General features: G+C 44.6%; 1 long non-coding RNA gene across 2 annotated transcripts in view; it reads left to right on the top strand.

The window, feature by feature from the left end:
* Positions 1–5,957, top strand: part of LOC122552409 — a 14,320-nt gene extending 8,363 nt beyond the window's left edge. The window contains exons 3-4 of one of the 2 annotated variants that reach the window (XR_006312370.1): positions 5,193–5,295; positions 5,849–5,957. This is a non-coding gene — a long non-coding RNA (uncharacterized LOC122552409). The remainder of the gene's footprint in view (positions 1–5,192; positions 5,296–5,848) is intronic. The other variant, XR_006312371.1, reaches the window with a different exon arrangement.
* The last annotated feature ends 6,312 nt before the right edge of the window (positions 5,958–12,269 follow it).

The following is a 12,269-nucleotide window of genomic DNA, read 5'->3' as shown; positions in this document are numbered from 1 at the left end:
CCCCTCTCTCTTTCCCCACCCATTTCAGTCCCACCCCTCTCTATCCACCCACGCCCTGTCTGCCTACCCTCCCTCCCAGTCCCCTAGTTCTGTACTCCACCACTGCAGGGCAAATATCTTGTCTATTTACCCTATCCATGCCCAGCCTGATTTTAAAAATCTGTTTCAGGTCACCATTTTGGTGTCATCTGCAAACTTTCTTACAATACCTCTTATGTTCACATCCAAATCATGGATATAAATGGCGAAAAGTAGTGGATCCAGCACCGATCCTTGTGACACTCCACTGGCCACAGGCCTCCAGCCTGAAAAGCACTCTCTGCCTTCTCCGTTCGGACCAGTTCTGCACTCCATGCGATCTAACCTTGCTGACAAGTCTCCACGAGGAACCTTGTCAAACACGTTCCTGAAGTCCATGTAGATCATGTCCATGCTCTGACCTTAGCAATCCTCTTTGTTACTTCTTCAAAAAAACTGAGTCAAATTCATGAGATATGATTTCCCATGCACAAAGCTGTTATTAGTATCCAGGATTTAACTCTGTACATTGGGGTCTGCGTTGCCCAGTTATAGGTGTTAATATTCTGGATGAAGTTCAAGTACGCCAGCATTTTGTCAGTGACTGTGTATTGAGTGTTGTTAATGTCACCAACATAGGTGAGTTCCTTTTGAAAGGCAGTCCCTGTATCCCTTGCCCAACAGGAAATAATGTAAGTGTCCTTACCTCTGGACTGGGAGGATCAGGCTCACAGTTGAGTAACAGCATCTTTGAAGAGGCTGATTAGTAAACCTGCCCAAGCTACCAGGCCATGCTGTCTCCCAGTTGTCCCTGCCTGAGCCTCCAAACAGAACCTTCCTGTAGTTTCTCTCCTTTCAAACTCTCCCATTGCTCAGTTTGTCCAGGATCCCCTTCTGCTGCTGCAGTGATCCTGTCCCTCACTGACCTGTCCATCCCCCAGTGTCCTCCTCATTCATTCATTATTTACAATCCCATTGTCCCAGTCCTCCAGTCCTGCCCCCTCCCGTCGATAGAGACGGCTCAGTGGTTAGCACTGCTGCCTCACAGCACCAGGTACCCGGGTTCAATTCCAGCCAGGAGTCTGTGTGGAGTTTGCGCATTCTCCCCGTGTCTGAGCGGGTTTCCTTCGGGTGCTCAGGTTTCCTCCCAGAATCCAAAGATGTGCAGGGCAGTTGAATTGGCCATTCTAAATTGCCCATAGTATTAGTTACATTAGTTAGGGGGAATGGGTCGGTATGGATTTGTTTGGCCAAAGGGCCTGTTTCCATACTGTCGGGATTCTGATATATTGGGCAGCAGCTGCTGTCAATCACCCGGACTCCTGTATGATTGGGACCACGTGCTATAGGAGGGGAGACCAGTGCACGGGTGCAGCGCTGGCCAATTGTGGAAGTATGCGCAGTATAGTCAGTGCCTGGGAAGGAGGCTGTGGGTGTGAGAAATTGATCAATCATTAGCAGCTTCATCCCTCTGGGAGCAGGACCCAGGGGAATAGCCCTTTTCTTGCTACCCTGACATGTGATCAGACTATCAGTGGTGCAGCGTTTTGCAGAAAATTATCAGAACTCTTTTGTGAAGATTCAGGGTTGTTATGGAAAGGGACAAGGATGGGCATGCAATCAGAATTCTAATTTGGCTCATTTTAGTAAGATGGGTCTTGGCCAGAGTGTGCAGGAAGCAGTGTATGCAGGATGGTTCTCATCAGGAGCTAGGAAACTGAATTCGAAGAGAGTGTGTGAGAACTGGGTGTGGAGGAAAGGAGTGGCGGGGATTGGTTTGGATTTCAGTTCACAGAAGAGAGAAATTGTGAGACTGAGGTTTAAAGCTTTGGGGGAACAAGGAAACGACAGTTTAATACTACAATTGTCTTATGAATTTCCATCCTGTATTAACAGTGGTAACTTGTGTGCTCTGTTGTATGGTACTGAAAGGGTGGATTTGCGGTTGAGAAATACAAATTGAACTTCATGTTCAGATCTGATAGTTACTTGATCCGTGCCGATCTGAATATCATTTGGAAGGAAAGGTGTACATTCTGTCCGTGGGCGAATATTTCAAATCTCAGTGTGACTGCAAAAGTACTGAGACACACCCAAATCCATGTCAGCATGGTGAGTGTGGAGAGAGATTTCATTTGTTTTTGAAAGTCTGAAAAATCATGGCACATTTCCCAGGAACAATTAAGCCACAACTTTGCTTTGTAGAATGACAAGTCTTTCATTAACCATGCAACCAGAAAGACACAAGGATACCTGCACCATGGGAAACACTCTGAAAACGGGATTGTTGCAAAGGAGTTCATTCTCGATCATGGATTGTAATCCATTGGTGTTGTCACGTCGGTTCCAGCGCCGTGGGGAAATACTGGAAATATGATGAATGTAATGTAGGTTTCAGTTATTAAACTGTAAAAAGTGCAGAACAATTTACAAGGATGTTGCCAGGGCTTAGGGGTCTGAGTTATAGGGAGAGGTTGGACAAGTGAGGATTTTATGTTTAGACCAGAGGAAACTGAGGGGGTTCTTTTCTGGAAGTGTATAAGTCCATGAGAGGCATGGATAAGGTGAATGCACTCAGTCTTTTTCCCAGGAACTCAAGGATTGGACGGCTTGATTGGATCAGTTAGAGGAGAAAGAATAAAAGGGAAGCTGAGGGGCAACTGTTTTACACAGAGGGTGGTATGTATATGGAATGAGCTGCCAGTGGAAGTGGTTCAGGCAGGAACACTCACAACAGGTAAAAGACATTTGGACAAATACATGGATAGGAAAGGGTCAGAAGCAAATGGGCCAAGTGCAGGGAAATGTGGTTAGCGTGGATGGACATTCTGGTCGGCATGGGCCAGTTTGGGCCAAAGGGCCTCTCTCTGCTGTCGGATTCTATAACTCTATATGCATTTGCTATTTCTCCCGTTAACTCTGTTGGTATCCTGGGATGTATTCCATTAGGGCAATGAGACTTGTCTACCTTTAGCTCCATTAGCTTGCCCAGCTCTAACTCTTTCACGATAATGGTTATTTCTAGGTCCTCACCTTCCTTAGTCTCCTTATCGATTACTGGCATGTTCTTCGTGTTCTCCACTGTGAAGACTGACTGCTGTGTACTCATATTCCTGAACCCTGCAGGATAGGAATAACTAGGCACAGAACACTGAGAGGTCTTCTTTGAGTCTTTATTGATGAAACATGGCAGTTACATGGATAGTGTACATGCAGAACACCTCCAGGCAGCATCAGGTGACTCCCCGCCTGTCCGATGTGCCGCTCCCATTCTTATACCTTTGTGGTTTGGGACTTTGAATAGAGACTGTCTCTCAGTATTCTCTCCAAGGCAACGGCAGTTAGAAAGTCTCGTTCAGTTCAGCACTTTGTGGTTAAACCACACACCCCTCCCCCATGCCCCCGTAGCTCCCTCAAGCATCTGACAGGCGCTTCAGTTTCAGTGGGGCTGTCTATCAGGATTCTGATATGGAGGAGCTGGGGTGGACAAAGTTATAAATCACACAACAGGTTATAATCCAACAGGTTCATTTGGCAGTAAAAGCTTTTGGAGTGTGCTGTGATTTTTAACTTGATCAGGATTATCTCTATGGTAACAGTTAAGTGCTTCAACAATTACAGAGGCCATCTGTTCCCCGCACAATAGGTTCCCCTCTAGCAGTGTAAACTGCTATTCTGGCCCTGGGGATAGCTACTCATCATTTTTCTCCCCCAATCCCATCTCTCTTTCTGTTGATCTTTAAAGTTTTTCTAATCTCCTAGTTTCTCGTTGATCTTTGCCAATTTGTATGCTTTCTATTTCAGTTTGATAGATTCCTTTATTTCCTGAGCCACCTACTGCAGATTATTCCTTTTTCCTACAGTCCTTCCTTTTCCCTGATATATACTTTTGCTGAGCACTTCGAAAAATTGCTTTGATATTCCCCAATGTGCGTCAACTTTCCCACCGTAAAGTCTTTGTTTCCAGTCTACATTAGCCAACTTCTGCCTCATCCTATTGTAGTATCCTTTGTTTAAGCACAGGATCTTGGGATTGGATCTAATCTTCCAGCTTTCCATCTGTGTTCTAAGTTCAGCCAGACTGATCAGATGACTTTTATCAGATTATGAGGTGAGGCGATGTTTCCTGGGTGTTTTAGGTTTCATTGTCAGTGACCTTGGCTTTGTAATAAAGTGCAGGATAGATATTCACAACAGAGTATTCTGGACGCTGTGAATGTACAACACAATCTAAAACCATAAATCACTGTCTCCCCTCAGTTTAAAATTGCAAAATCATTATCTCCTACACGCTTCCTCACTATCTAAGTTTGGAACGCTAATCCACCTTACTATCCTGCTGTTTCCGAAAATCTCCTTTGGTGAAGGTGGTGAGTGTTGGATTCAGCTTTCCAGTTATTACTGTAAGAAGATAAGCACTGGGCACAGGAGAGGCAATGCAGCCCTTCGAACCAGCTCCACCATTTAATACAGTGATGATTGAGCTCACCTCGGTCTCAGCTGGATTTTCCCTCCAGCTTTCTCTCACCCTTCAACCCATTGCAAATTCAACATCTGTATCTCTTCATTAAATTGGCTTATTGTCCTGGCATCCACCGCATTTTGAATAGTGAATTCCACAGATTCACAACACATCGAGACAAGTACATTCTTCCTCATGAGAATAGGATAGATTCACTATAGTGCAGAAACAGGGTATTCATCCATCGAGTCCACACCAACCCTATGATGAACGTCCCATTCAGACCCACTCATTCCCTGTAACATTGCATTTCCCATGGCTAATTGTCTAACCGCACGTGCATGGACACTGTCAGCAATTTAGCATGGACAATCCATCTAACCTGCATATCTTTGGACTATGTGAGGAAACTGGAGAACTGCACGAAACCATGCAAACATGGGGAGAATGTGTAAACTCCACACAGTCGCCTAAGGTCCCTGACGCTGTGAGGCAGCAGTGCTTGACACTGAGCCACCTCTGCTTAAAACCTACTGTGCCTTATTAACCTCCCTATCCCCGAATTGGCTGAATCTATGTTCCTTAAGTCAGAAATCAGGTTGTCTAAGCGGATGTCTCAGTAAATTCCAGTGACCGCCCACATGTCCCTTGTGTCTGAATGGGAATCCAATACACAACATCCTCCATCCCACACTTTTTGTTCACGTTCCAGAGACAGGGCTCCAGTGCCTGCATGAGGACTGCAACTCCCAAATTCCGAGGCAGGGACCACACGTCTGTGGGGAAACCTGGCACTGCACAAGTACAGAATGTGGGTGAGTTTTCGAGCATGTGCTTTGGGGTAACTAGTGGAAAGTATTTCACCCTCTGATTGTCTGGAGGAGGAACGTATTTGCTTGTAGTATTGATCTGTTGGAGAGTCAAAGTGTCATCACACCCACATGGGACCAAATTACATTCCCAACTTGTCATAACACTGGAATCGACCAATGAGAAACAAAGGATGTGACCCATTCTCCCAGACTGTAGGTTCCTCTTCTGTCCAGGATCTGCCACCTCCCTTTCTGTTTCCTTTTGTCTCATTCTGCTGTTACATTACTGACTTGCAGCAACTGAAGGGAAAGGAAGTGAACCCAGAAAGGGTGCAGCGTCTAAACAGGGACGGGAATTGGTGGCTTGGATCTGTTTACCAGTAACACCATGAGAATGGGGAGGGTGTACATTAGGGGGTAGCAGAGACAGAATGGTGGGAGAGAGTAAGTGGGCTGGAGGGTTACAGCTTTGGGGGAAGAAAGAAGAAAAAGATATTCCAGAGAAACTAGAATTGTCTGCTCTGAATTTCTAATCTGTACATATTCCTTTATACAGAGTGCTAGATGGTGAAGATTTGCAGACTGAAATCTCAATATCATTTGCCGATCGTGATAAAGTTAACCAGCATTTGAAGAACCAAAGATGGAGAATCACTCGGCCAAAATCCTGCAAAAGTCTCCCTCCCAGCATTGTCGGTCTCTCTGCGCCAAATGGACTGTGAATGGTACAAGACAGCAGCTCACTACCATCTTCTCAAGGGTAACTAGAGATGGGGAATAAATGGTGGCTGAGCCAGTGATGCCAATATCCTGGAAACGGTTTCTATCTCGAGTTGCTTAAACCCAATTGATGGTACTGCAGGATGATGAGGGAGGTTTGTGTGCATCCTCCAGGAGGCAGCACCATCACATTACCCATGCCTTCACCCACACAGTAACACACCAAAGCAGCTGGATTAAAAGGCAGTGAAGCCAAAGGAGGACTTAGATATAGTTCTTTGAGTTAAAGCCATGAAAGGGGATTGGAAAACAACAGGAACAGGAGATTGAGCTGGATGGTCAGCTGTTTCCCATTGAATGGTGGATCAGGATTGAAAGGCCGAATGGCCTCCTCCTGCTTCTATCTCCCAGGTATGTATATAGCCATGAAGCCCGGGTAGGAAGAAGTGGGCAGGGATTCTCCAGGAAATTGCACCTCCAAATCAGTTTTCAGTGAGGGTAGGTTTGATGGATTTTATTTAACATTTGTCTTTAACACAAGGTTTGTGAATTTGGTTTTAAAATATTGTAGCTATTTATTCCACAATAAATAGAACTAAAAGAAAAGAAATGAAACTGTCTGAATATAACAGTTTTTAAAAATTTCAAACGCCCTGTAAATCAAAATCCTGTCTATTGCCGGACACCATCACTTTCCAGTTACTCAAACTCCAGGGAAATATTCCCTCCCTGTCTGAACCTTTGGTTTGATTTAACTGCTTTTCAGTTCTCCTTCTGTGAGCTGTGAAGTGTTCTTTGCCCCCCAATTTCTCCTACCCAGACGTGTTATCTCACACAGCTGAGCAACCTTCCCACGAACATCATTACGCCATTTTGGGTTTTTGTTAATATATAATCACTAGCAGTAAACCACCCATGTAACCAATTCAATATTTACAAACAAAGCCCATTACGGGCAAAGCAAACCATTCCAAATGACAGAGTGGGAAGGACCAAATTAAAGTAGAGTTCGGGGTGAGGGGGCCGCAGTGGAGATAAAGCACTGTATCCCCTGTGATGCCCACCTCTATCTAAAGGCATCGATAGCATTGATACATACCACATGCTCCTTCTCCAAGGACACCCTGATTTATCCTCAATCATAGAATAGTCTTTATCCTCAATCATAAAATAGCCTTTATCCTCAAACATAGAATAGAATCCCAACAGTGTGGCAGGAGAGCATTGGCCCATCAAACCCCACCAACCATCCAAAGACCATCCCACGTGGAGCACTCCATCCTTGTAACACTGTATTTCCCATGGCTGATCCACTGAGTCTGCACAATCCTGGACACTGTGGACAATTTCGCAAATTTGTTCCACTTAACCCACAATTTCTTGAACTGTGGGATGAAACCAGAGCACCTGGATGGGGCCCAAACTATCCTGGGGAGAATGTGGGAACTCCACACAGGCTGTTGACCAAGGCTGGACTCCAACCTTGTACCTGGTGCTGTGAAGCAGCAGTGCTACAGTCACAATTTAAATCAAAACAGATGTCCCGTGCTCATTGCTGTTTGTGGAGACTTACTGCCCAGAGAGACATCCTGAGATTCAGAAAGAGACAATATAAATTCAGTTAACTCCAGCCGAGTTAATGTGATTAACAACAACATCAATACTCCAACAGTGCCATCAGACCTCGTGCCTATTCTACCATTTACGATTTTTAACCCATGGGAAGTTTGTTACCAGCTCCGATGACAGCCATAATGCTCTGACCACTTTGACGGAGCCAGTGCAAGTCAGTTCTAATAGTTACCAATAGATTGAATCTAAACAGGATGCCCCACAACAGGAAGTGCTCTGACACTCAATGCTTGTAATTCAAGGTCATTTTCCTTAAATCACTCACGTCTGGCAATACCATTGAAGATATTTTATACAGTAACCTTTCAGTCATAATTGCTAGTTCCAGTCCATGAAGCAGCCAGTAACATGGCAGTGAATTGAATTCTAACAGCAGCATTGCCCTGGCAGGAGAGATTGAGGAGCTTGAAGCTGTCTTCTCTGGAATATCTAAATATGAAATACTTCAAATGAACAAAAATCCTCAAGAGCTCGATAGGATAGGTACAGGAATGATGTGCTCCTAGACTGGTGTGCCTGGAATGAAATAAGCACTAACTACGGTATCTTCACCCAACATCCCCTTTAGCTGCATAAATGTTTAAGATTTATTTGCTGCTCTAATTCCACTCTCTTGATCACTCCCACTTTTAACCACTGTAATGTTGATGAATGTGCAAATGTATAAAATTTAATTTAATCCATCCCAAAACCTTTCTGTATCTGTGTCTCACTTGTGTTCACCGAGACACTCATTCAATCTGACATCTTTACAAACCCTGCCCTGATATTTCCTTAGATGGCTTAGAATGGAATATTCACAGAATTGTTACTGTACAAAAGGAGACTGATTGGCTCATCAGCTCTCCAAAGGATCATCTCACTGAATGCCATTGTTCTCCCTTTCCCCCATAAACCTTCCCATTCGTCCCCTTCCAATTACACCGGCAAGTTCACAACTAACCACAGCGATTGGATTTGATTTGTTTGTTCATGGGATCACGGCATCACTTGCTGGGGCAGCATTGTCATCCATTCTAACTGCCCAGGAGATGGTTCAAAGTCAATCACATTATTCAGGGTCTGGATTCACATGTCGGCTGGACCTGGTCAGAATAAAAACAGTTTCCCAGACCCAATGATATGAAGAGTTGTTTTCTGGCCTATTATCCTATTTCACAAATGATAATGAATGATGTTTGCAGTTGAATTAAAAGTGAAAGACCAAAATGGGTTTTATTCTGATTGAGCACGTCCTCCTGTTTTCTCAGTTGCTATTGACAGTGTCATTCCCCTTGCACCAGAACCTGTTCCAGAGAGTGTTACAGAAAAGGCAGAATGGTCAGCTGCAGGTGGTCACCTGACTGGTCACTGGACCCAAAGGTTCACTCTCCACAGATGCTGCCAGATCTGCTGATTTTTTTCAGCAATGTCTCTTTTTGTTCCTGATTTCCCAGCATTTGCAGATGTTGGGTTTTTCAATATTGATCTTGTCTATTGCAGAGGAGTTTATTGATGAGTTTGGAGAGTTTTGAACATTGTAAGTTAGGCCACAAATCAGCCATGATCTATTGAATGGCAAAGCAGGGTTGAGGGGTTGAATGGCCGCCTCCTGTTCCAATGAAAGTTGTCCATCTGCAGCTTGTGGCAAGATTTCCCCTCACTGCTCACTTCACCTCCATATCTAACACATTGTTACTGACTGAACAAACCTCCTGTGTTTGAACTAAACCTGCTAATGTTCAGTGGCTCCCTGTCTTGCCACCCGGGTTTAACTCTCATCATGGAATGCTGTCTCGTATTACTGCGGGAATGCCCACAAAGGACTCAGCCTGGAGTCTGTATCCCGTGGGATTCACAAACCCCGTTTATTTCCTCCTTCCTCTCTCATTCTGGCTATTGAATTCTCGGTTTCAATCCATTCTCCTGTCATGCTCTTCAACATGCCCATGTGGGTGGACTAGAGGCATCCGGGATTAGGCGGAAGCATGAGGAGCGGTGACAGCAAATAAAGCTCTCATTGTAACGGCAGAGTTTTTCCGTGACACAGTGAGTGGTGAGGCACCTGAGATTGTGGGGGAGGCAGATTCAATCGGGGATTTGGGAAAACACTCAGACACTGACCTGTTCATCTGATTGTTAACTCAGACATATAGACAGAAATAAAGATGCACATTTAGATAGCACCTTTGATGACCTGGGGCAATGAAACATTCTTCCATCCCAATGATTTCCATCTCAACTCTCTGAAAACACAGGCACAAAGCTTCCTACTTGTGACAGCCTGTCTCTCAGTCTCCTCTTTTCTTGAGAAAAGAGTTTTAAGCTGTTTGGCCTTTCCTGGTTTACAACCTCTGTGTTCCTATAAGGTTTGTGACTGAACCTTTATTCTCCTGTCCCTTGTGAGTGATGCCAGCAGCAGAAACAGGTCCTGACCTGTGAGGGGGTTTGGTTGGAGTATTTGTATTTACAAATTCATTCTCACCCTCACCTACAGTGTGAAATTGATGTAAAGCAGAAGGAAAGGAGTGAGTGAGCACCCACAGAAACACAAAGGCAGCATGAGTACCTAAGCTGAATGAACCTGGCATGAGGAAAACGTGATGACAATCAAAACTAGTTAGAGTCACAGAATCCCGTGGGTGGAGAACGAGGCAATCCGGCCCATCGAGTCTGCAATGAACTGCTCTCCCACCCTATCCACATAACCCCACATTAACCATGGTTAACCCAACCCACCTAACTTTCACACCCCAGCCCATATTAGCATGGCCAATCCAGTAACGCTGCACATCTATGGGAGGGTCACAGATTACATCCAAATGCTTGGAATTGTTTATGAAGGCTCACTAATACATTTCTCTGACGCAAGTGCTGCGTTTTAGAAAATAAAATCTGAGGGAAACTGCAACCAGAAAGATTTCCAATGATCTCTAGAGGAAAACTCGAGCCACTGACCCAGGGGACCCTGTGAAAGTTACAGAGATCTGGCAACCATCAGAAATGTAACAGGTTGTGAGGAAGGTGGGGTGCGACAAGGACAAAAAGTCAGTCTGCCACACGGGGGAAGGCAGGAGAGATTAAACAGCAGGAATGATAATTCCTCAAGGCCACGGGGAATGGAGTTAGGGCTGGGAAAGAAACAGGGATACAAAGTGTGCACCTGTCAAAGATATACATTATAAAAACAGATTATAACAACATAGAAGGCAGAGTTCACAGTCTGAAATTGTTGCTCTCATTGGTGAGTACAGAACGCTGTAAAGCCTGGGTAGTTCTATCACAGCCAACACATTCAGGATGGGCCAAGTGGCCTTAATCTCTGCTGTACCTTGCTGATAAATTTATTCTGTCATTTGGAGCTAAAGTCTGATGATGTTCATAAATTCTCAAATTGGACTGGACTTTAATATTCTGGAGAAATGTCAAATAAATCTTAATGATCCCATTCTGTAGACCTTCATCCTTGGCCCTGCATGTTCCAGTGTTTCAGTTACATCCATGTCCTTTTATACTAATGTGATGCTTGTTACTGCCTCTACCACCATATCAGTGAGTTTCTGCTCCCCACCATCTCTGAGTGAAATACTTTCTCCCCTCCCCTTCTTTCTGAGAATTAGTTACAACCTAAAGCCTCCAGTTACTGATCCATCTGTTAATGGATAGCTCCTTCCTCTCCAATCGATCTGGATTCCTCAGCATCTTATCACTTCAATAAAAGCTCAGCTCATCCTCCTTGGAAATCATCCCCAGCCCATCCAGCCTTCCTCAGAGCAGAAATTCTCCAATTGGAGAAACACTCTGATCAATCCTTTCTGGTGAGAACACATCACCCTGGAATGTGGGGAACAGAACTGAGTGCAGTATATTGGCCGTGGTCACACAAGTGTTGCTGACCTCCGTGTTCTTGTGGTTGTTGCTGACACAAGAAGTGTCCTGGTTTTCCCACATGGAACAGGATGTGCACTCCATGAGACTGGGATTCCCCACCATGTGTCTGACATTCTTCTTGGTTAATATCTTGAAAAGAACTGTCCTCAGAACACTAGCTGTGCTCTGACTTCATTCACAACTGGATGTGGCTGGACTGCAGATCTTAGATCTGTTTTGTTGTTTCCCAAATTGCTTCACTCTGTCTATCACTTGCTGCTTATGCTTGTTTGGAACACAAGTAGTCCTCTTTGGTAACTTCATCAGGTTAACACCTCATTTTTAGGTATTCATGCTGCTGTTACCGGCATGCCCCCCTGAATTCTCTCAGCTGAACGAGGGCTTTTCCTGTGGTTTGATGGTAAGAGATAAGTTGGGGGCATGCTGGACCGTGATTTTGTAAGCTTTGTTGTAGTACAACTCTACTGTTGTTTTTGGAAGGAAAGAACTAAACTCTTACACTGTAGGCCCTTTACAAGAAGCTACATGCAGTATCATGAACACTGGTAGGCCAAGACAGGAAATACGAGCAACACTGTACAATGATGCATGATCACAACTGCAGCAAGGGGAGTTTAAGAGCCACGTGACATAAGAATAGGGAAAGAAGCAGCTGATCAGATTGTCTCCTTCATAGTCATAAAGAGACTCTGTGAGATTATTGTACTGTTGGAGTGAGGATGGAGGAGGTTGGGGAGATGGAGAGTCCTTTTACA

Source organism: Chiloscyllium plagiosum, chromosome 8 (genome assembly GCF_004010195.1).
Source record: "Chiloscyllium plagiosum isolate BGI_BamShark_2017 chromosome 8, ASM401019v2, whole genome shotgun sequence".
In the NCBI taxonomy this organism is placed as follows: domain Eukaryota; kingdom Metazoa; phylum Chordata; class Chondrichthyes; order Orectolobiformes; family Hemiscylliidae; genus Chiloscyllium; species Chiloscyllium plagiosum.
The sequence above is the reverse complement of the archived record's forward strand: the minus strand, read 5'-3'. Positions and strand labels throughout refer to the sequence as shown.